Source organism: Lepisma saccharinum, chromosome 2 (assembly GCF_977018435.1).
Source record: "Lepisma saccharinum chromosome 2, izLepSacc3.1, whole genome shotgun sequence".
In the NCBI taxonomy this organism is placed as follows: domain Eukaryota; kingdom Metazoa; phylum Arthropoda; class Insecta; order Zygentoma; family Lepismatidae; genus Lepisma; species Lepisma saccharinum.
Window position 1 is genome coordinate 170,982,728 of NC_139230.1, and position 23,477 is coordinate 171,006,204.

Consider the following 23,477-nt stretch of genomic DNA (forward strand, 5'->3'; position numbering starts at 1 on the left):
TGAAGGGACAGTCAGAAATACAACGAGGCCCAGAACGTCAGTGGCGAGTCCAAAAGTCGAGCCGGCAACTGTTTATGCATACACGATCGTATTCTGGTTCTCTTGGAACACAATTGACTATTTTTTTTTATTTTCAGCTATGTGAAAAGATGCAGTTCAGGTGCACAGTTGCGTAACCCCCCCCAAAAAAAAAAATACTAATGCATATACTACTTACCCAGTGTACGTACAGCGTGCTTGTTTAACAAACAAATAAAACCTTGAGTTTTTAAATTAGAACTTCTACGTGATGCATATACATTATACTTGTATGTTTCAATACGGTGTGTGTACTGAAAAACAGATAGCTTATTTCCATAGATATTACAGATTTGAAAACCAATTATAGTCGATACACTTACAATGGTGTCTCTTATATTTGTACTTTAGTTACCTAATGCAGCTATTAATATCATTTCACTTTAAATGCAACGATGAGGATGAATTATAATGAATGTCTTAACATGATGAAGGATGATACACCCATGTCTTACCCAAGGCTTGCTTCGATCTGGGGCCTATGGCTTCACAGCGCGATATGCAGACCACTCCGATGCACAGGCTGGCATACGTATATATTAGTGCTTCTTTTATGGCTTTACGCTACGGTACGCCGTACCGGCACCTTTTTATAGGTGAGAATGAAACAAATAATATTTGGATTTAACGAGGGAATGTGTAACTACATGGATACAAGATCATGTATGACTACACCATAATAGCTGAAGTAGTGAGGATGAACAGAACAACAAACCAACTTCAAGAATACCGGAAGCTTTCTTCCCAGAAAAAAAGCACTGTATGTATATGCAGGGTGTTTCTGTGACCGTGTTACAGACTTGCAGGGATGATGGAAGGGAACAAACGCAACAAAATGAGATAGGGAACCCTGGTCCGGAAATGCCCCAGTTAAAAGTTACAAGCCAAAACCTCCGAAGGGCATGGAGAAGACGTAACGTCAAACTCGACGTGTGTAGTCCAGTGGCGAAGCGTAGAGTTGCTAGCAGGGTAGGCACAAAAGTGCGATAATTTCAATTAGTTGCTTAAATCTGTACGGAGAGTGGTTCAATGTCTCTCCGGGCCGCTTCTTTACTTGCCAGTGGCGTGACGTTTTCAAAAGTGTTGTTACTGGCAATCAGTACGATAATTATGTCTTAGACGTTCTCCTCCATCGATCTAGATTTTTGTTCATTTCGTTTTTTTTTTGTTTTTTTTTTTTTCTTCAACCCCTGATTTATGCACACACCTCCAGAAAGAACTACCAATCATGAGACATCGCGAAAATCCAACGAATAGTGCTCGAGCCCTGTTGTCAATTCTTCATCACTTTTTTTCTACATTTATTTATTTATTTATTTTGCAATTGAGGTGAAAAGGGCTAGAAGAACCCCATAATTTTCGGGTCAGTATGACGTTTGTGCCGTGAGCAGACGACAGAATTCCGCACTTTCAGCGACTGTCAGTTGGTACGTTCTACTGCTGCCAACTTAGTTTTTTTTTAGCAAGACTTCCTCGCACGGAGGAAACACCATTGTTATCTGTTGTCTAACTAAAGGAATGGTTGTAGTTAATTCCAGTCTTGGCTTTCTAGATAAATTAATTTCTGACACCTGTATGTGCAAGTAAACATAATTTCAATCTTGAATATTTTCGTCTCATTTGTTCTGATCTATACTAATCGTGAATATGAGAATGTATAGATAATGAATTAAAGAGGATCAAGAAACATTGACATGACCACAATTAGGTCACCTGGCTTCGTAACGTGTTAGGATGACCACTACGTGGCTTTCAAGAAAAAAACATAGGTAAAGGTGACCTCTCTCATTCAGTGTGTATACTTCGCATCCTAGTTTGTTCTACCCCTCGTGTGAGTAGACACCTTTACGTGATAATAGAACATAACTAGGATCCTTGTTTGGGATCCGGCAACGCGACAGGTTACTATGTAACATAAACAGGTTATAATAAATGTAGTTGCTTGAGAGAATAGAATCCCAATTTTTAGGCGCAATTTAGCTCTTTTCTGACAATCCAATGTGACAACACTGGCCTGTTCCGCCAGACCTGAAACAGACATGGCCAGCGCAATAACCCCATAACACTCTTTGTCCTAAACCCAAAAATGTCTTCCCTTGCATTGTACTCTCATTCCCCGCCCTCTTCTCTTGTTATCCCTTCAGGGTAAACGAAACTGCCTACCTCTTCGCTTGTGTCGGCTGCTTAAAGAAATGTCTGCTTGTAATATCTATTCGACGACAGTGTTAACGCATTAAATAACGTTTCAACAACTCTGTCACTTGCCACTGCTACTTCCAAAGGAAAAAGGAGTTGAAAATATTTTAGAAATTATTTTTATAAGAAGGAAACATGAATGACCAAAAGTGGGTCCTACCTTACCGATGATTACATCTTCATTGAATTAAGAACTCAATTGAACTGAAAGAACTACCGCCACGAACCTCGCGCTCCGAGCCACGCTCCCTTGTAGCGTCCTGAGCAGGAGGCAAGTTTTCACAGACAGGGAACAAGCGAGGGAATACCCCTTCACGATAAAAATAAACTATTCTATTTCCAGTGAAAGTAAAACTACTTTGTAAATATAAGGCGTAACTAGAATTTTAATTTACATAATTTGGTATGAAGACTTACTTTACAAATAGTAAGTACTTTAGACTTTGTTTACGCTACGGTGTTGGGTGAATCGACAAGACCATCAGCACTCTGACCAGAAAACTAAGTCAGAACTAGAGTACTCCGTAATTTTCAATTTCACTTAACAGTTGTCGATGAAAGGAAGGAAAACCTAAGTTTCGTACAAAATATGGAGAATGTACAATGAAATAGAAACCTCTCTGCACGAACACAGGCTAATGTTTATAAAGAATGCTGTTGCACCACAAATTTCCAACCCTGGTGGAAATGGAGTGTTGCTTTTATTCTGTTCGTCCTAGTGGGTAACACCGTGAGGCTGGCCTCATCAGCACGTTATAAGCATACGTACAGTACTCGTAAGATTAGGCTTCCCGCATATACAACCGTACGACAGAATGTGAAGAGAAGAGGTACCAGCATATGTGCCTCACTCCGTGGAAAGTTCACATACTGGACAGGGTTAGATTTTTTTGTAATTTTAATAAATGAAAATTCCAAACTTTTGCATTGCATATGTTTTGACGAAATAAGTAAATACACCTTTAAAAGAGTAATGGCGTGGGAAGGCCCGGCCTCCTGTCCTCACAGGACGCTTCGCCACTGGTGTATTCTAGAAGCACGTTAGTAGTTTGTCTATGACGAGTGTCGCAGCAGCAAATCAGTGCAATGGAGTATACGCTAGAGGAACTAGCTGATATGGTGTTTGTGTATGGACGAGCAAATGGGAACTGTAGAGAAGCAGAAAGGTTGTCTCGGACCACGTATCTACGGCGCAGACATCCAGCGCACACCATGTTTCCCGACGTTTCCAACGGTTACGGGAAACGGGGCAAGTGTAAAGAATATGATAATGGATATGTACATACACACAACTTTGTCGGGTCCAGCACACTCCCGCCCTCCCCGCTCCCCAACAAGCTTCCGGTCAGCAGTGTCCCGGATATTCACTTATGAAATATAGCAACCCAAATCATGCCAAAAGTTACCCCCCCCCCCTTACGTGAACTATATATACACCCATGACCAGAGTGTAAGTACCACCTCATTGTTAAGTTGTCAATAGGATAAAAGAGCACTAGCATTCCTAGAACTTGTGTCCGGAGAGAAAATTGCTATTAATGCAAATTGTTCGACTATGTCCCTACAATTTTTACTGTTATTCGGTGACACCCTGCAGTACCGAAAAAAAAGTTCACAATTTAAATGTGGCCGCATAAAAATGTCCATAAGCACGTGTTTTGAATTTTGTGCTAATCCGTTACAGGGTACACTTCAAACATTTCAAATCTGAAAGAGGACCAGTGTCACTCGATCGATAGGTCTCTTAATTTCAAACAACTCTCATATGAAACTTTTTCTTTACATGCACCACCTGGAATTAGTACAACGGGCTGAAATTACAAAATCCGTTTTTCGAAGCTGTGCGGTTTCCCGAGATTGCTACGTTGAAATAACAACTCCTCATTTACTTTATGGCTGTATGATAGAGCACATGATAAAGAAAAGAATTGGTCCGTGTGAAAAATTGTGAAATGTGGTTTTATGTTTAGTTTTCCATGGTCTTGGGATGTTTGTAATTTCGAACGAGAGAGCGTTATTCAAGAAAGGAAGGGAAAAGAAGAACGTAAAAACCCACGAAATGTGTTAGTCATTCTCTCATGGCTTTATCGAGTAGACTGATAGTGTTTCTGGACGCTACTTCCAGCTGCTTAAGATAATATAAAGTTGAAAATAGAGACGTGAATTTTACATTTCCTACATTCAAAATTAAACAAAATTTGGTCTTATATTCTTGAGCTAAATCATTGCAGTTTTGTAAGTTTTAAAATGATTTAAATGCAAAATCTATAATTTACTAATATTTTATTGTAAAAGAGTAAATTTTTCCTTGCTAGAGCATTACATTAAAAGCATTAATAGTACCAAAGTTAAATTCAAAATTGTTTGGGGTGCCGGGTTCGAATTCAGGCCTGGACACGGGTGTTATTTGTGAATGTTCCTTTATCAATTTCATCATATCACCACTCATTGTCGCGATTAGCCAAATGTGGCAGAAAGGCGACGCTAAATTACGTAAATTAATGGTTCGAATTCCGCTTTAAGCTATAAATTCACTTTCAATTTTTTTACATAAGAATAAAGTGGACTCAAACGTTGCAAAATAAACTTGTTTCTTTAATACTCACGAAACTCAATGATTATGGTCAACAAAATTAAACTTTGAATTTTTTTGCATGAAAGAAGGTATTCCTTTTAGTTTTCGAGCTGCTGAAGACTAATCTGAACTTGGTTTTTGTCCTGCACCCTCAGCAAAATAATGCCAGTTATAGTATAGTATAGTATAGAATGAAATCGCAGAGCTTCATGTTGGCGGCCTTTGTGCCCCTCTACTAATTATCCCAGAATCACAAATATGCCTTGTTGGAAACAGGAAAGCTTACGGAACACAGAATCCAACGAGGTACATTTGGCGGACGTTGTCACGACATGCACCAAAAAGTTTCCCCTAGGCCTAATATATTACTACCATGACCAATTGCTGCAATTTACACTGCCTTTCATTTTATAAGGGGTGGTCAGGGACTTTCGACTCACCCTGTATATTGCAATATGTATACTTTACATATGTTTGTTCATTGATAATCGTCCTACAGGACTACTTCAATTAGCCAACTTAATGTATAGGGTGTGTGTTACTGAGTTTATGTTTGCGTAGCGCAACTGTAAGTGTTGCAAACTTACCTCAAGTTCTCCAAAAATTAACTTTTTCCACAATTTTCTTATTTTCTTCTTCTTCTTCTTCAAATTGGGCGTGATGGGTCCCAAATGTACCTCGTTGGATTCTGTGTTCCATAAGCTTTCCAACGAGGTAATTTGTGATTCTGGGATAATTAGTAGAGGGGCACAAAGGCCGCCAACATGAAGCTCTGCGATTTCATTCTATACTATACTATACTATACTATAACTGGCATTATTTCGAAATCTGAGGGTGCAGGACAAAAAACGAAGTTCAGATTCGTCTTCAGCAGCTCGAAAACTAAAAGGAACACCTTCTTTCATGAAAAAAAAAAAATCACTGTCGACCAGTGTTATACTCGTTCATATAAGCCAAACAGTAGGGTAGCCCGGGACTATATCGATCACGGGGCTATATCGATCGACGAAAGAATATTCGATCCTAGCGCATTGTTAATTCTCAGGTTGGCAAACTGCATGGCATCAGTGGAGAAGGAGAACCTACACGGTTGAGACGCGCACGACACTGCTGCTGTTTGTAAATTGATGTGCATGTAAAAAATTTGTTTTGGAAACAAGGTATGTACTCTGCATGTGCATTTTCGCATAGTTAAACAGATAAGCTTTAGAACGTAAGCTATACCAGCCACATTATTATGAGTAAGTGAGTAACTATGTATGTAACAATGGGGTAGGTATATTAGTTGTTAGTCATACACGTTCGTGGCGCCAAAGTTTTATAGCGCAGTGTAGCCAACCAATAAAACAAATATCGGCTTTTGGGGCTTTTACGATCATTTTTTTCCTGGGCTATATCGATCAGCAGATTGTGTGCTAATCCACTCCAAAAATTAATTACGTTAACTTTGTTATCATTGCAGATGGTGCGCACGTACAAGTCGAAAGGGATTCGAATGAAATGGTCGGAGGACAATATGAATAGAGCTGTTTCAAGCGTACTGCGTGGAGATGTAAGTTTACGTGCTGCGGCGGGCCTTTTCAACGTGCCATATACGTCATTACAGAATAGGATTTCTAGTGCTAGAAGAACCTCCACAACCTAATGATAGGCCTAGCCCTAAGTCTGTCCCTTCCACTGCACCATCTTCCACTCTCAGGGCTTCTACAAATTTACCAAGCACATACTCTTCCACTTCACCATTCTCTGAAATAATCCCATCTCCCACCAAAGAGCCAGAAAAGACAAAACGATGTAGAAGAAAAGTGGGAGCATGCCATTTAACATCTGACGAGCATACGCCTGTAGGGAAGAAAATGAAAGAACGACAGCATACTAAGAATGTCAGTAACTATGAAGACAATATCCGTTGCTGTTCTTGCAGTCAGTTGTACTACTAGCTACAACGAAAGTGCTGTCAAAGGTGACTGGATACGATGTCAACGATGCAACACTTGGTAAGAAACAATTAATTTGTGGAAAATGCATTTTGCAAGTGATCAGAATAGCCCCGTCAATGATCAGAATTACCCCGTAGTTTTGGAAAACCTTGCAATGTGTAGTGTTTCAGTTTTCCATTTTTACAACTATCAGAAATATAAACATATAACTTTAAATTGTGCACTTTTGTAGCCAAAGGAATGGTGTTTCAGAATAAATTAACAGTTTTGGGAGGAATAGTTTTTTTCCATTTCTTATATTCTGTTCAATGTGAAATGATCGATATAGCCCCGGGCTACCCTAATTCAGATTACTGACTTCCACGGACGAGACCATTCAAATAATAATTAGTCGCTAAACTACTGTTATGATAATGCCCAATATTATGATTATATTTAATGAATGAACAATTTTAAAAAAATCATCGAAGTAAGTATTGTAGTCATCAATATGGCTGAGGCTGCATTACTTTAATTGGTCATATTTCGCCATGTTGGGCAACAGAGCCGGTAAAACAAAAATCTTGAGATAGGCCAGGTGAGGAAAGAAAAACTTATGACCTTCAACAACTAGCAATTCTTAAAGCAAAAAACATTAGAAAAAATTCAGAATGGGTGGTGCTGAAGAGAAAAGAATACAAAACACGAGGTTATCATAGATCTTCCTTTATCAGTTTTACGCAAAGAAGTAACGAAATGGACTGCGCACTTAGGACAGCGTTAATCCTTATCCCAGGTATTTTTTTCTATTCTCTAGTAATACGGCTAAATTAAACGTCCTTACCCATACTCCTTGGGATTTTTTTTTTAATTCAAACATCTCTCACATTCAAATGTCGTTAAGGTAGGTCACTGGGAACATTTCCCTTGTCACGAAACTGGTGAAGTTACATAACATCTTGGTATTTCTTGTAATTGTCTTCTATTTTCTTTAGAAATTGTACGTTATTATGCGTCGATACTGTGAGCGATTCAACACGCAATTGTTCTATTAACAAATTTAGTTTTTCCTTGAAGATAAGTGTAGGTTAGCTTAGGCCTCGGTATTTCTTCAAGCAGAAACAAGAGTTTTCAACTTTCATCTGTAACTCATGGAATGTTTTACTTTTTAAATCGTGTATTTACACAGAATAGTAAACTGCGACAATGAAGACAAGATGATGATGATACTGCTGATGAAGTAGAAACATCTCTTGCCTTAACCAGAATTCGAACTCTCAAGTAGTGGCGTGGGAGGAATTTTTGTTGAAAATATTTTCCAGGTTGGCCTGAAAAGAATGAAAAATCCAATAGGAAAAGAAAAATGTGGAAAGAAAATAATATCTGTAAAGATGACCAGAAAGGAGTTGCGTCACTTCCTCTCCAAATACTCTTACGAAAACTCTGGGGACGGTAAATGACAGTTGTCGGCCAACAGTCCTGAATAGATTCGAGCAGGAGCTTATCCAGAATTTTCCATCTGGGGGATATAAGTTCGTATTTAGGGGGTGTAAGTGTAAATTTAGAACCAAAATGACAAATTTTGTGAAAATTTTAGGGGGTGTTGAGGAAATTTTGTGGGGTTAGGAGGTGTGCAGCCAAATAATTGGATTCAAGAATGAAGATGTGAACAGGATTTTCACAAGATAGCAGCAAATTTTGTCATGCGTCGAAACATCAATTTGGACTATCCCAGAAGATGTAGTTAATGCCGATTTATTAACAGATGTAGTGGATTGATTGATTTGCTTTATTTTACATTTTTATATTAACAGATGTATAATGTACGTTCATTTTCATTAAGCGTTTGAGTAAAAATTTCACAACGATATACCTTGTTGCTCATGATTGAAGATTAGTTCCAACCAATTGTTAATTGTGATCATTAGGGCTAGGATTTTTATGGTTTAGTATATATATATATATATATATATATATATATATATATATATATATATTGGTAAGGGTGATTTGTTCCCGAAATATATAGAAATTCATATTACGAAGAAACTAATTGAATTGAGGTGCTCTTTAAAGGCATATTTTGGCATATTTGGCTAATTATACGTGATAGAGCATATTTTGATGAATTTTCGGTCATATTCAGCATATTTTCGCTTTTTCAAGCTCTAAAAATAGTTCGTATGTGAAAATATTTCAGCACATGTTAGATATTGATGTTTGAAACAGTCCAGTTATAAGGGCATATTTTTTCAAATTCTAGTGCATATCTTGTAAAATTTTAGGTCATTAGAGCATATTTTATTTGGAATATTTTGGTGATTTTTAGGTCATAAAAATCCTAGCCCTAGTGATCATCATTATGGCCAAGGAGGAATCAACTGTTTCGTTTCCACCTCAGACGTGGTAGAACTGCAGAACAATGTTGCAACAATACATTTTAGAAATAAAACAATCTATAATCCTAACATCGTCCTTTCATGAAAATTTCCTCTAAAATATTGATATCGATTCAAAATTTGTCTTCCATTAGAATGCTCTCTGCTTTTAGACAATAATATTTTATTAGACAACTGCTACCTTTCACCAACAGCTATGAATTGTTTATGAATAGTTCTCAGTCATTTTGAACTTATTCACCATGCACAGATATGACAGACTACTTAATTAATTTCGTCTCTCATGCTAACTCGGATCAATGTTTTAACGCGCCGAATGATATTGGAAAAAACAAAGGGGGTGGGGTAATTCAAAATGACGGCGCATGCATTGTCAAGGTCAGATCCCGACTTCAGGAAATTATTTCCCAACTTTTCAGGATATGAACTTGACAATTGAAAAGAACAATCGAGAAATTCCAAAGGGTCGTATTTAAAAGTGGTTAATGCTTAGTATTTTCTGAACTATAATTGTCTGAAATTCCTTGAAATCACCAGTTTTCATTCAAGAAGAGCAAGAACAATCACTCGACTGGGGATGGGGAAATAGTGTGTAGATTCGAGATTTTCACAGCGTCGGGAAATTACGAAAATTTCCGGATCCGTCCAAAAATTTTCATTCCCGCCCACCCTCTAGTTACGGCAGTCAATTTGATTCTAATGTCTCTGATGAAAAAGTTTCCTCGTTATCTGGTTGGACATTGCACTTAATTAATATAACTTACAGCCCATAAATCACAGAACACAATATTTTTTTGTAATAAAATAGCGCTACTTTTTCACTATTCCAATTACATGAGCTTTTTCCAAATATCTCGGGGGGGGGAGTGTCCCCTCTGCCCCCCTTGCGGGCGGCTTTGCACATTGAGTACATCGTTATTCCGAAATGCATCTTCAACTTGCTTGATCGATTTGTTGATTTAACTTCGCTTTTCTGTCGCTTTTGGCTAATTGTTAAGATGAGGATGAGTGATGAAATTGACGAAGAACACCCATGCCAGGTGTCGAACCCAGGGCCCCTGGAATAGTAGCGCGCTCTGCTAACCACTCCGTCACGGAGGTCAGTTTTCATTCTTAATTGACACGAGATAAAATAAATTTACCAATCTGCTAAAAAAAATAGTGTAAAGTCAAAAACATACGATTTTTTTTAATCTGAAAATTTAATAATAACTGCTAATACGTAAGAGGGTAACTTAGTGTAAAAATTTAACTTCTACTTTCATTTGGTGTCCTTATTTCTCGGTGAGAGTTGGGCCGTTTGTTTCTCAAGTGTTGATTTGATTTTTGTTATTTAGCGTCGCTTATCTGCCACTTTGGGCTAATCGCGACGATGATTGCTGATATGATGAAATTGATGAAGGGACATTTACAAAAACACCCATGCCGGGATTCCAACCTGGTTGGCGCGTTTCTAAAGTGCGAATAGGTTCTCATTTGGAACTTAGCAATGGCATGTTAAAACGAAAGTGATGGGGATTTCCTAGAATATCTAGCAGAGCTTTGTTTCGAATTTTCTTGGAACAGGACTTCGCATAAATATTTGAAAATTAAAAACAAAATAGTAGCCCTACCATAGTACATAATGATCCGAAAACGTTCCTAAAAGCTGTTCATGCAGTTCCATTACTCCTCTCTACATGCTGATTAGGTGCACTCTAAAGACAGGCTACGGTTCCCGCCACAAGATTGGTCCATCAAAATATAATAAAACTTCCCTGCGTACTTTTCTCGTTCAACAATCAAAGAAATGATTATGGAAATGATACAAATTTAGAGCCTGCAATCTGTTCTCTCGTAGTTTTCAGACCCAACATCAAAACCATCTCCGTCGTTGCGCTAAAGAAAATATTTCATAGGTAATGGGAAGGAAATTATAAGTTTCTTTCATGTCATTATAAGCACAATGGAACTAATTATAATTGCGATGCCTCCGCAGTACAGTAAATTCCATGAAAATAAAAATGTTTCTTTCGGTTTGTTCTCACATTTAATTTCATCAGTCATCAATAATATACAGTTTATACTTATAAATGGAAATTTGAATTTAAGGACAAATTCCAATGAACAAAGCACAATGTGTATTACATGGAACATTACCATTGTGTATTGTGAAGCAGAGTGCTGACAATGACTTAGTTTTCTATTGTATCAAGATGGGTCTCATTTTAACTGGAAATAGAATTATGGATCATCGAACGTCAAAGTTGGAAAATAGGAGGAAGAATGTCAACCCTAGAAAGGCCTGTAAATACGAACACTATCTTGGCAGGATTAACTTCTGCCACTCAGGGGTAAAATATAAGTTACGTCCTTTCCAAGACTCAATGATCACAAACAAAGCACCATTTGGGATAAGCATCGACAATGCAATACCAACTGAACAATTTGGTTCCAAAACGGGGGGTGGGGGGGGCAAGGACAGTTTACTTTCACTTGGTAGATAAGGTTTAGCATAATGCCGGGGTAAAAGTAGCAAAAAACTGGGAGAGGGCAAATTGCCCCTACTCGCCGCCACTGCAACTGAAAGAGACTGGAAGGCATTCTCATACACTGCTTCAGATGCATCGAATCAGGTATTACATCTTATAGTGAAATCACATATATTTAGCTTTCTGATATGACATCTGCCTCTTCATGTAAAAAAAAAAATGTTAATGTGGTCCGAAACCTCATGGGTGTTTCATATCCTTTCACATTTTATTCTCGTCCTTTTCATCGTCGTTATCAATCCGAAGTGGATGATTTTTTTTTGTTCTTTTTAACAATTTCCTATATTTGGCACTAATATTTAAAAAGTCAATCCCCGTAACGAAATTACTGAGCACGCCACTGGTCGACAATTAACCTGATGAGGTAGAAATGAGACCTTAAATAACCAACAAAAGAAGATTGTACGTATTCTTTTCACTCTTAAGATTGTGTTGTTTTTTTCCTTTTTGTAATAACTTTCATGGTACGATCGCCAGCTATACCCTGTCCCATCTTTCTCTAGAGCACGCGAACAAAAACAAGTCTCTGCGCAAGTAGTGACGCCAAACGGGTCCACCAATGAACACATGCGACTGCAGTTACCAGCCTTCGCAGCAGAGTGTACTGCTTCGCTCTGCACACCAAATTTCCTCCCCTTCCCTGACGCTATGCGCGGCCTTGCTCCAGAGATATCTGGGACAGGGTATAAGTATATAAAAAAAAAATACTGTCTATTTCATTCAACTTTTGTTCCACACCCTACTTTGTTTTAATGAAGCAGATGTTGTCCTGTGGCTTTTGGCGTTTTCATATCAGCTTAAGACCGTCAGACTGCGGGAAGGCAGAGTGAATGGACGTTTTGGCACTGGCTGCATGAGACGGATCCAAGAGGCCCATGCATTATATAAACAAACGAGTCAGTGTGGAACTGTGGTGAGTGAAACTGGCCTTGAGAGAGTGTGGGAAAGAAAGCAGCACCCTGATGTGGAAAACGCAAAACGTATGACGGAACATGTGTGTGTCTGGCAACCCCGTACCGAAGGAGGGCAAGGGGGCCATGCCCCCCCCCCCTCGAGCCATTAAATATTTTAAAGCGAACCTATAAAAACTACAAAAATAACATGGACGATTTTTCAGATTTTGCAAGGATATCAATACATTCAGATATGTTCTTCATTATAAGAATCATTCCTAATGCATGTCATTTAACTTATAAATATAATATTTGTAAACATAGATTATCTTTATTACAAATCAAATCATGGCTGATCAATGGTGGTGGTTTAAGAAAATTGAAAACATTGTTAATTTGTGAATATTGTATAATTCAAATACTTTTGAGATTGAGAATGGAATGTAAGCAATAAGCACCGAGCTGTACCGCCTGTGACAGCCTTTCTTTATAAGCGACTGTATTGTTGATTGTCAGGTCATGGAAAGAGGATGGGGGCTATCACCGAGTTGATTTTTTCCCCGTTACTTTGGTCCATAATATTGCAACACTACAATTATACATCCAGCTGTAATACTACCATAGCGTTGGTAGTCACATCCAGAGTACAAATTCCCATGGCGGAGGGGTGGATCTCCCACCTTCCCACCAACGATCCTGTTCTATTAAAATTCAGCCCTCCTCCCCATAAAAATTTTCCGAGGGGAAGAGTTTTTGTTATAACAATAAAAATAGGGGTGCAAGAGGTGATCCTTCCACATAGGACACCCAATTATCAATCTGACTTCCACGTAGTACACCCTGGACTGCATTTTGCAAACTAACGAGGCTCTGGCGTCTGTGTGCTGAGTGCCCCTTTACAGCCTCTGCTTTCAACCGAAGTCGAATGTTTTAATATTTTAGTAAACGACATTACAGTTAATATAGGTAAGGTAAGGGGCTGGACCCCGTATAACGTGACTGGTGCAAAATAGCCTTTAAGTGCTGACGCACCCAAATATTCAATTTCAAACAATAGAAATAAGCAATTAGTTTTGACTTCATACATACTTTACTAAGAATAATATCAGAAACACATGCAAAGAGGGAGGAACAAAGAATAATGTCTGGATGTTGCATACATCTCTCTCTCTCTCTCTCTTCCTTTAGAGCTGGTAACAGCATGAGGTTAAAAAGTACTTCTATAGTCATAGATAAGATTTTATAATTATATCAAAATGGACCAGTAAGGAACGGAGCCGTAGCTGCAGAGGGAGTTGTCATTATAGTCACCCTAGACCCCTGGAACAAAGAATTAGGCCGACCTGCGATTTCTCCTCCATTTCTCACCCCTCGTCAGAAATAAAACATAGCACTTACATGTTAACTTAATAGGAAAATAATGTGTTCTCAAAGTCTATTAATTTTTGCCCCTACACCTAGTTACGTATAACAGATTTTTAATTTTAAATCGAATTTGCTGATGTGAACAATACCACACACTGCTTGAATGAAGATGAGGTGGGATGCACAACAGACTGTCCTTTTATTAGCCACATTTCTTGAATGCTAAGTTTTGTTTTTGTCGGATTCAATGGAAAAGAATAGGTACATAAAATGTCTTCAATGTCTAAGTATGCGAGCTACATCTAGGCAGAGGGGTGCAAATTCGGTGCAAGGGTGCGAAAATCTATTCTCGTCCTGGGTGCTGAAATCTCTAGCTACAGCTCTGATAAGGAGATATTTCCTTTGGAGAGACCATTAACAGATTTACACCATTATAGATCCACAACACAATAAAAGTATGAAATTTTATTGATAATTATTAATAGAAAGGAATAATTAAATCAAATCTAACACTTATTAAAAACTTTTCACCTACTGTCTAATTTCTTGTCATTTTGAACCAGTTGTTAAAAGTATTAATTTGCTAGTTTATAAATGTACCAAATTAATTTATTTATACATGTTTAATTATATTAATTATTTAATAATTGACATATATTTCATGACAATTACATATACATACATACACACATATATATACACACACACACACACACACATATATTATATATATATATATATATATATATATATATATTATATCCACGGTTTTGGGCTTGCCCCCCGCCTCAAAAAAATCCTGGGTTACGAGCCTGGTGTGTGGGTGGGGGGGGGGGTGCGCGTGCGCTACAGCAAAGACTTGCATCATACGAGTATTGGGTTATTACTTTATCAAATGGAAGCTTTAAAAGGTCCACTGGCAAAGAATGAACAAGGTTTAATTTTAAATTTCAGATTGTAAAAATACATCGTAAAAGACAAGGCTGTGCTAGGGAACAAAAAAAGTAGAATATAAAAAAAGATATAAACATGAAGAGTTGGAAACTAAAAACAACGTACTAAAACTATTATCGTTTCACGGTTCGTAAAACCAAATGTCCTTGAAATTCCATCTTCCAATGCATTTACGTATAGTGACCTATGATGGGAATTTTTCCTGACGAATTTTTAACATGGAGATTTACTTATCTTCTCGCTTTGAACAATAATAATGCCACGGCTTTTAGGCTTTTGACGTGTACTCGCAAATGGATTCGTCAAATTCACTATTTCTTTCTCGTCTTGTGTTGGGAGAGATAAAAGTCTAGTGTTATTTCAAACCAACAACAACGTTCTCAAGTGGTAATTTCGCAGTACTCAGCAAAACGAGCTGTCGAAAATGCTATATAAATAGTTCTTGTACGGAATAACAATATTCACTCCTCACAAGGCCGCACTAGGACGAAAGCCATTAACATACTTAAGCAGGTATTGGTCTCATGCCTTCCCTCAGAACTTATTCGAATCGGAAAAAAATAGTTATCTTTTTCCTAGTTTAAAAATTCTCGTTTCTGTAAAATGTTACCCAACGCTAACAAAAATCAAGTGAAATATTTCCAGAGGTGTATGTGTGTGTGTGGGGGGGGGGTGTATATATACATACATATTATATTAGGCTGAGCCGATACCGATGTATCGGTAAATATTGGTTGATATTATTTTAGCACCGATACTAGCAGATACCATTGTTTTTGAGTCGCTAGAAGCGCGACCAAAACCAAAATTTGTTCGTTTTCAAAGGTTCGTTCACCTTTCCCAACTTACCTTTGGTTTTGAAAAAAAAAAAAAATAGTTGTGCATTTGAACCTGTACTCAAGTTTCCATGAACAGCAAGTACTTTGGTGTTTGCTGACATCTCTCTCTTTAGAGGCTTCCCGCAATCAAAAAGGTCATCACCCATTAAACTGGTGGACGTGTCTCAGACATAGTACATAACAAACATATTCTTGGATATTCAAATATTTGGGCTAATCCCCTTTTCCTTTCCAACTTTAGACTTTTGTTTATCCCGATCTGGATAACTGGGTTTCAGCAGGTGTGTTTCGGCACAGGGAATGCGACAGGGGAAAAATATTCTTTGAACGACAGATGATGGCAGTTACTTTCTGGATGGTTTTCTTCCACGCTAGGGATAGAACTATGCATTATATTATATATATATATATACCGTGCGTCCATTTCGATCTGCAGCCGAGAGATCGGGAGAAGCGTGGTCGGCGGCGCTGGCGGAGATGCCGACATTTGCGGCCTGAAATGCCCGCTTATTTTTATGGACATATGCAGACATTTATATAAATATTGCAAAACGAGCACTAACCTGTGTTATAAGAGTATGGTTTTAATTTTAGTAGCTTAGTGGCTGTATGTGCTGATGATTTTGACACTCCCATCTCCTGTGAAACACGGCGTAGAGGTTTGTTTGGATAACTTTCTAACGCTGCCCCAATTTCATCGAGTTCATCGAGGAAGCTCACGAAAACCATTGACTTTTAATGGTTTCGTCGGCAGCGTAATCTTGATACAGTGCTGCACATTCGAAACCTCCAAACGATCCCCATCGACACAAAACTCTTTCAAGGATATAAACTTAAGCAGGACGTTGCTGGTCAAAACTATGATTAAAATGTTTTATTATCTGTGACTCTTATCGTCACTTCTAAAGCGTATTTTTTTGTGTATATAATTGCAGAACTTGGATGAATTACAGATGATGAATTATAACCCAGGTTAGTGCTCGTTTTGCAATATTTATATAAATGTCTGGATATGTCCGTAAAAATAAGCGAGCATTACAGGCCGCAAATGTCTGCATCTCCGCCAGCGCCGCCCGCCACGCTTCTCCCGATCTCTCGGCTGCAGATCGAAATGGACGCACGGTATATTTAGAAATCATTTGCCGAAAGTATATATATCGAAAGCAAAGTCACGTCGGAATATCACTGTACTGAAGTCCATCGCCTGATATAAAAGCAAGAGACGTAAGTTTCCATTCTCTCCTTACATTTAGTTTGCTAATTTATATTCTCGTTATTAAAGTACAAGAAAGAGACGATTACAGCTTTACTGTTAGTTTTAGACGTCGTGTCCGGGGCTGGTAAATCGCCAATTATTCTTGTATTCGCGGATGATTTAATGTTACTTTGGGAAGAGTGATCCCTTAGTTTTAGAGGAGATTGAAGAGGCATGATCTCACTTTTCAACATGGGGGGAGGGGGGGACGACGACGACACGATATCTCGCTCTTAGCTTCTCTTAATATTTCTCCCATATTTGAAACATCTGATCGATTGTCACTGATCTAAAAAATACTATAAAGTTGAGTTGCAACAGAGCATCGTTTGGTGGGTTAATTTATTCAGAAATGCATATGTATAAAATGTAATAATAATAATCACACACATACATATATAATATAGCCTTTGTTATTTCAAATTGGAATTATACAAGTATCGGTGACAGTATTGGCATCGGTTCAAAGTGGTATCAGCTCAGCCCTAATAAATACACACACACACACACACACACACACACACACACTCCTCACAAAAAGTTTGGAATATTGTTATATTAGGCACAACAAGTTTGGAATATTATTGTATTAGGCAATAGGTGATAGGCATAATGGCATATGTCGGCGAAAAGATGAGAACGTCCGCCAGACAGATACCATGTGTAGTTGTATTCCAAGACCTTGTCTATCCTTTATCTAACGGAACAATATTCCAAACTTTTTGTGAGGTGTGTGTGTATACCATTATTGTATAGTTCAATAGTGGCGTTTATACTAAAAAATATAATTTAAAAACTTATCAAATCCAGAAGTGACATAGATAATTCTTGTATGTTTGGTATCATGTGTGTTCTGTTCATTTTATTTGGCGGAAAACTTGACATGTATGAGCTTTCAAAATCTTTGCGCAGAATACTTTTATTCCACAAGTTTTTTCAAAAACACGAATAGAGTAATACTTATAATTCTCGGAATGTAGTGACAATGTGATCTTTATTAGCATGCAATAAGGTAGAAGTGCTACTTCTATCGTATTCTAACACTACGACAGACTTGTGATATTAGAGATCCAGCAAGCCAACCAACAACTTCACAGTGCCCTCCAGGTCTGTCGTAGTTTCGATTTCCACCACCGGCAAAAGAAATTTCTTTCGCTGAAGACGAGAGAAGTGTTCTCGAAAAATGCAAAAGTAGAAGCACTGGATAACGTCTAAATAATATAACATTCTAATGCTAAGAGCAAAACTTGTATACAACTCACATAGATGAAAGTGTCGTTCAAGGCGAACACAGGCTTTTAAAATCTAGAAGCCTAGATTTACTGTCCATAGAATTTGGTAAAATACATTCTATTGTTTTTGTTGTTGTTTTTTTATTTCACCTAAGCCAACAACGATTTTGTTAAATAACACTGTCCAACACTGGATTTTTTTACTGAAAAGTAATAGGTGATTCGGAAAGGTATTTTTCTGCTGTAGTCGAAAATGATATTCGTTTTCCAGTATCAGGTCTCAATTTTTGAAAAAACAGAAAAATTATAATTTAGGCGTATTATATTTTTTTCTCGGATGTTGATTCCGAATGTAAAAGTACAGTCTCTTTTTAAAAGTTTCATTTTTTTGCAAACAAAACCATGCAATAGTTGGTATTTTATTCAATAGTCCAGTCTCCACCACATATCCTCGCAACAGTTTTTATCTCCAAAAGTTTTTATCTTTATTTGCTACGTTGTAGTAGTATAGCAGCATGATGAATTGGAGGTGTCGTGTCGTTTGCGCCGAGTCATTTGCGCCGAGGCTTCTTATCGGTTCATTTCCGCCATGACATATCTGAAGACCTTCCTCGGCTGGTTTTCCCACAATCCAGAGTGTCATAACCGCCGCGCGCACGTATGTTTATGGGCACATGGTGCATAGTGCATAGTGTATAAAGTGGACTTAAAACATAAAATGAAACGTGTGTTTATGATGATGCACAGCTGTGTTTACACTGAAATGTTAAACCTATCCAGAGAGTCAAATATGACTTTTCTTTACTTATTTCAAAAGATGTTACACAGGATTACTTGTATCAATTTTATTCCACAACAGAAAATACATAAATCAGTATCAGCCTATTAACTATTAATCATTTATCGTTAATCGTCAAAAAAACATTGTAAATACAGTATTGTTAAAATATTGAAAGCATTCTACAAGTACTACGTAAATGTACACTTTGGAAGCAACATAAATGTGCCAGTCTATTACACTTAATTATTATATACTACATAAAATCGTCAAAAACATTATAAATACAGTGTAATTTTTTGTAAACATTATATACGTAATAGCTACGTAATAGCACAATATTTCGATACACTTGCACAACAACAATACAAACGTAATTCTAATTCTTGTAGGTATGCAAATGCTCGAAGGCATTGCACGCGTTGCCTCTATCATTTCCATATTCTCAGCCATCTTGTCTCTCTCAAGTCTCAGTTTTACATAAATACTAATTTCCCAATGTATGTAGATCCCTCATATATACGTTCATCTTACATTCATTTACCAATCACCTTCCTTTTCAATCGAAGATAAACACAGCTGGAGCTGGGCAACGTCATAAACACACATGCGCGCGGCGGTAATGACACTCCGGATTGTGGGAAAACCCACCAAGGAAGGTCTTGACATATGTCGCGGCGGAAATGAACCGATAAGAACCCTCGGCGCAAATAACTATGCGCAAGCTACACGGACTCATGAATTGGATACTCATCGAGATTCTTGTCACTAGCATTTACTTACTGTCTTGGAAATAATGGATTAGTTTCTGTAGTTAAGATATTTTGATCAATCGAAGAAAATATCAAATTATAGGTTTTGAGATGAAGAATTTTGAGGAAAAACGAATTCAAAATAACTTTTATTTTAGCATCAGAATACTTATTGTTACGTTTTTCAAAATGACGCTGTATATTCTACAATTCCCTATTTGTGTATAACAAATCAAACAAACTCGTTACATGCTTTTAAACCAGTAATTGTGAAGTAAATAGAGTTAATAGTGCTATAATTTTTCATGCAAGGCAGTTTCTTTTTTATTCTCTAAACGATGGATAAAAACGCAGAAATTTGTTCCACCACTTCACTCTTTAGTTCAACAGTTAAGTTGGCAAGTTACATGATCAAAATATAGATATTATACATGTAAATTTTAATTTTAAAAGAATTTCATTCGTTTCAAAGTGTTTCCTATTAAATAATTCTGCATAAAGTGAAATTATGCGGTCACTAATTTTCATTTTTTCATCTCCTTACGAGGCTCAATGTCAATATCAAAATGGTATAGTATGTAAGAGGTTTAACGTGCACAAACATAGGTTGTTACTTTTCAAGAAGTTGATTTCTTGTATTCTTGTACAGATTGTTTCGAGACTAAATCGAGACGAAACAGGCTTCCTTATTCACGAGACGAGACCGAAAATTCTCATCCAAGTACCAACCGTAGATGGTACGTTTGAGTTTTTCGTACTTCATGCGTTGGTTAGAGCTTTTAGTATTCTTACGTAAAATTTATAAAATTTCTAATTCTAATTTTGAAATTAAGGAGATTATTTAGACCAAACTAAGGAGCTAAACAGACAATAGGGTTCCTATGTAACTATTTCTTACCTATTTTATCAGCGAAAGTGCAGTTTACTTTAGGTAAGAACTGTTCCTGGCAAAGGGCAGCTGTGTAACACTTTATTGCAATTTCAATGCCCGACTTGAACTTCAGCTGATACTATTATTATTACAAGGCCAGAAGTGCATCGAATGAATGTACTTTTCAGTTCAAAAGGCACCTTGAAACTAGTAATTATAAGCTTCGTTTATATACGGGATGGAAAAAAAAGTTAGGTAACAAGCAGTGCATTAGCAACTAACTTCCTTCATCTAGTTGAAATTGCGCCAGCCCTTGAACTGGCATAGACAAAATAACAGAACTGAAATAATTATACCTCTGCAGAACATTACGTAAAGAAGTTCTAGTTTATTGTTTTGCGTAAACATGAACTGTCGTGAGCTATCTTGCATCTCCTATTCCCCCTCCAGGAAAAAAATACACGAACGTATAAAAAAACATTTATTTTATTACTGCCCAAGATCGGAATCAAGAATATATAATATGAAGTTGTGTCGAAATTGAGCAGAAGGACGAGGAGAGAATCATAAAAAGTATTCCCTTATTTCAAGCACAAGATTAAGATTTTCACATAAGAAAAGCTGAATGTATTTTTTTTCAATATCACATTCATTGAAATATACCTAGATATATTTATTTTCTTCTAATATGTAATAACATCTATATTTATGAATTCAATCAATTCCATAAAATATATACAGAATTCTTATTGTTAAGGAATCTAGACATAGCAAAAGTAGCCTCATTGGCTAATGTTTCATAGTCCTAGATTCTATTCAGTCTCTGTGATTATATAAATTATATATCGCGTTACAGTCTCAAAGAAGAATTAAGAAAAATTCAATTTGCAATGTCCAGTGGAAGGTAGTGGAAATATACTTTTCTCAACACAATGTATGACAGCGCTTGATTGTTAAAAGTAATTCAGAAAATGCTAAGCCACATTTTTCATAATGCAAGAAAATAAGATATCTTAACATTTTTTTACAACAATAATGTAGTTCACAAGAACAAATGAATGCCAACCTCCGTAGTGTATTAATAATAATAATAATGCATGAATGAATGAACGCAGAATAAAATTGCCTTGTTTCGAGGACTTCTAGCGTCAATCAGGAAAACGTTACTAAGAAAAGTCGTCCCGTTTAATGTCCTCTACATGCTGTGAACGTTTGTCAGCGTGTTATGTCGAGACCATATATATTAGGTGATGTGAACTCTGGTGCTGAAAAACGGGTTTCCCGAGAAGAGAGAGAACTTGAATATTTCTCTGGGCGAAGAAAATTCTTGTCACTTTTCTTGTTAAGAGAGGATCGTGTTTCACAATACTGGCTTAATTTTAAGATTCATCATCTAAAGCAAAGGTTTCGAAACAAGTGGAGAGAGATGAAGAGCAATAGACTCCTGCTTGTTTGAGGAAATTTCCGACGTTAGAAACTGAAATTACACTAAGACGTATTTGTAGAAATTGATCTCTAAAGCATATAACTGAAAGCACCTAATAAGTTTGTCAATAATATTATTTGACTTGTTATATTTAAGGCATCCAGTTGTTCTTTTCTCTATTATGTTGATGTATGTCGCTTTTCTACCTCTTGGATTAATCGCGACGATGAGAATGAATGATAAACTGATGAAAATGGATAATGGGACAAGCATAATGATACATCCTTGTCTTAACCAGGGTTCAAACTACCTCTGATTTTGTAATGCGTTAATCTAACCATCGTCATTATGTCGAATAACATCCAAAAAGTGGAAGTATGCAATAGGAAGGGTGTTAGGAGGGATACCGTCAAGGTGAAGTCAAACCATGGTTCAAATCTAGTCCCTCTGATTTTGTAATGCGTTAATCTAACCATCGTCATTATATCGAATAACATCCAAAAACTGGAAGTATGCAGTGGAAAGGGTATCATGTTAGGAGAGACACTGTCAAGTCACACGGCTTACTCCTTTCTCTAGGTTTATGATGCATCATCATTCATCCATTTGTAGCGACAAAGCTCTTAACATTTCTTTAGATCTTGGCGGCAATCCAGTTTCGACTAGCGGCTTATTAACACAAGATTATCTAATTTGACACCTGTCTGCCATTGTAGGCAAAACAGGAATTACAGTTTCGCCTAATCAAGTTAAAAGGGAAATGTTTAAGATGAGGAAAATTTGTTATGCCGTTAATAAGTTTCCAAGTATATGCTTTGTGTTCGTAGGACAAATTCATTTAGTAACAATATAACTATTTTTTTAAATTACAAGTCAATAATCCAACAAGTGCTTCGGGGTTTGGTGCCCATGGTTATACTTAACCAATGAATTTGTGTATGTACACAATATACACAAACATTTATTTACGTAGACTATATAATATGAGCAAAGCTACTGACTAAAGTATTAAAAAATGTGACCTAATCTAAGGCTGCCTGCTATTACCGTTATGTATCATTTTATAAATAGATTACTTTCTGTATCTATAAAGATCACATTTCATTTCCTGTTCACATTGAGGATGCGTTCCACATGCGTTCGTGTTGACGTTCATCACCATGTGGAACAGAGACAGTCTTCATAGTAGTTTCCCCAAATTTCTCCCTCATTTTAAATATTTCGCTTAGAGTTTAAATTAGGCGAAATGAGGAATGCATAAAATAGCATTATCGTGTACTGATAAGCCATTAGGTGAAAGGGGAATTACTCCCGTATCGGACAGTTGTTGGCCCTTGGGAGTTAAGAATCGAAACCTACTGCGACTTTGAAGTTCTGTGCCAATTGATGGGCACCCTGTTCCCCTCACCTTAA

General features: G+C 37.2%; 1 protein-coding gene across 2 annotated transcripts in view; it reads right to left on the reverse strand.

Moving 5' to 3' along the window:
- Positions 1–23,477, reverse strand: part of LOC145984190 (patched domain-containing protein 3-like) — a 178,284-nt gene that overhangs the window by 70,235 nt on the left and 84,572 nt on the right. The window contains exon 1 of one of the 2 annotated variants that reach the window (XM_083117707.1): positions 534–564. The exons of the other annotated variant lie outside the window; for it this stretch is intronic. The gene's annotated coding sequence lies outside the window, so the exon portion shown is untranslated. Of the gene's footprint in view, positions 1–533; positions 565–23,477 lie in introns of those variants that run through there. 2 annotated transcript variants of the gene reach the window in all.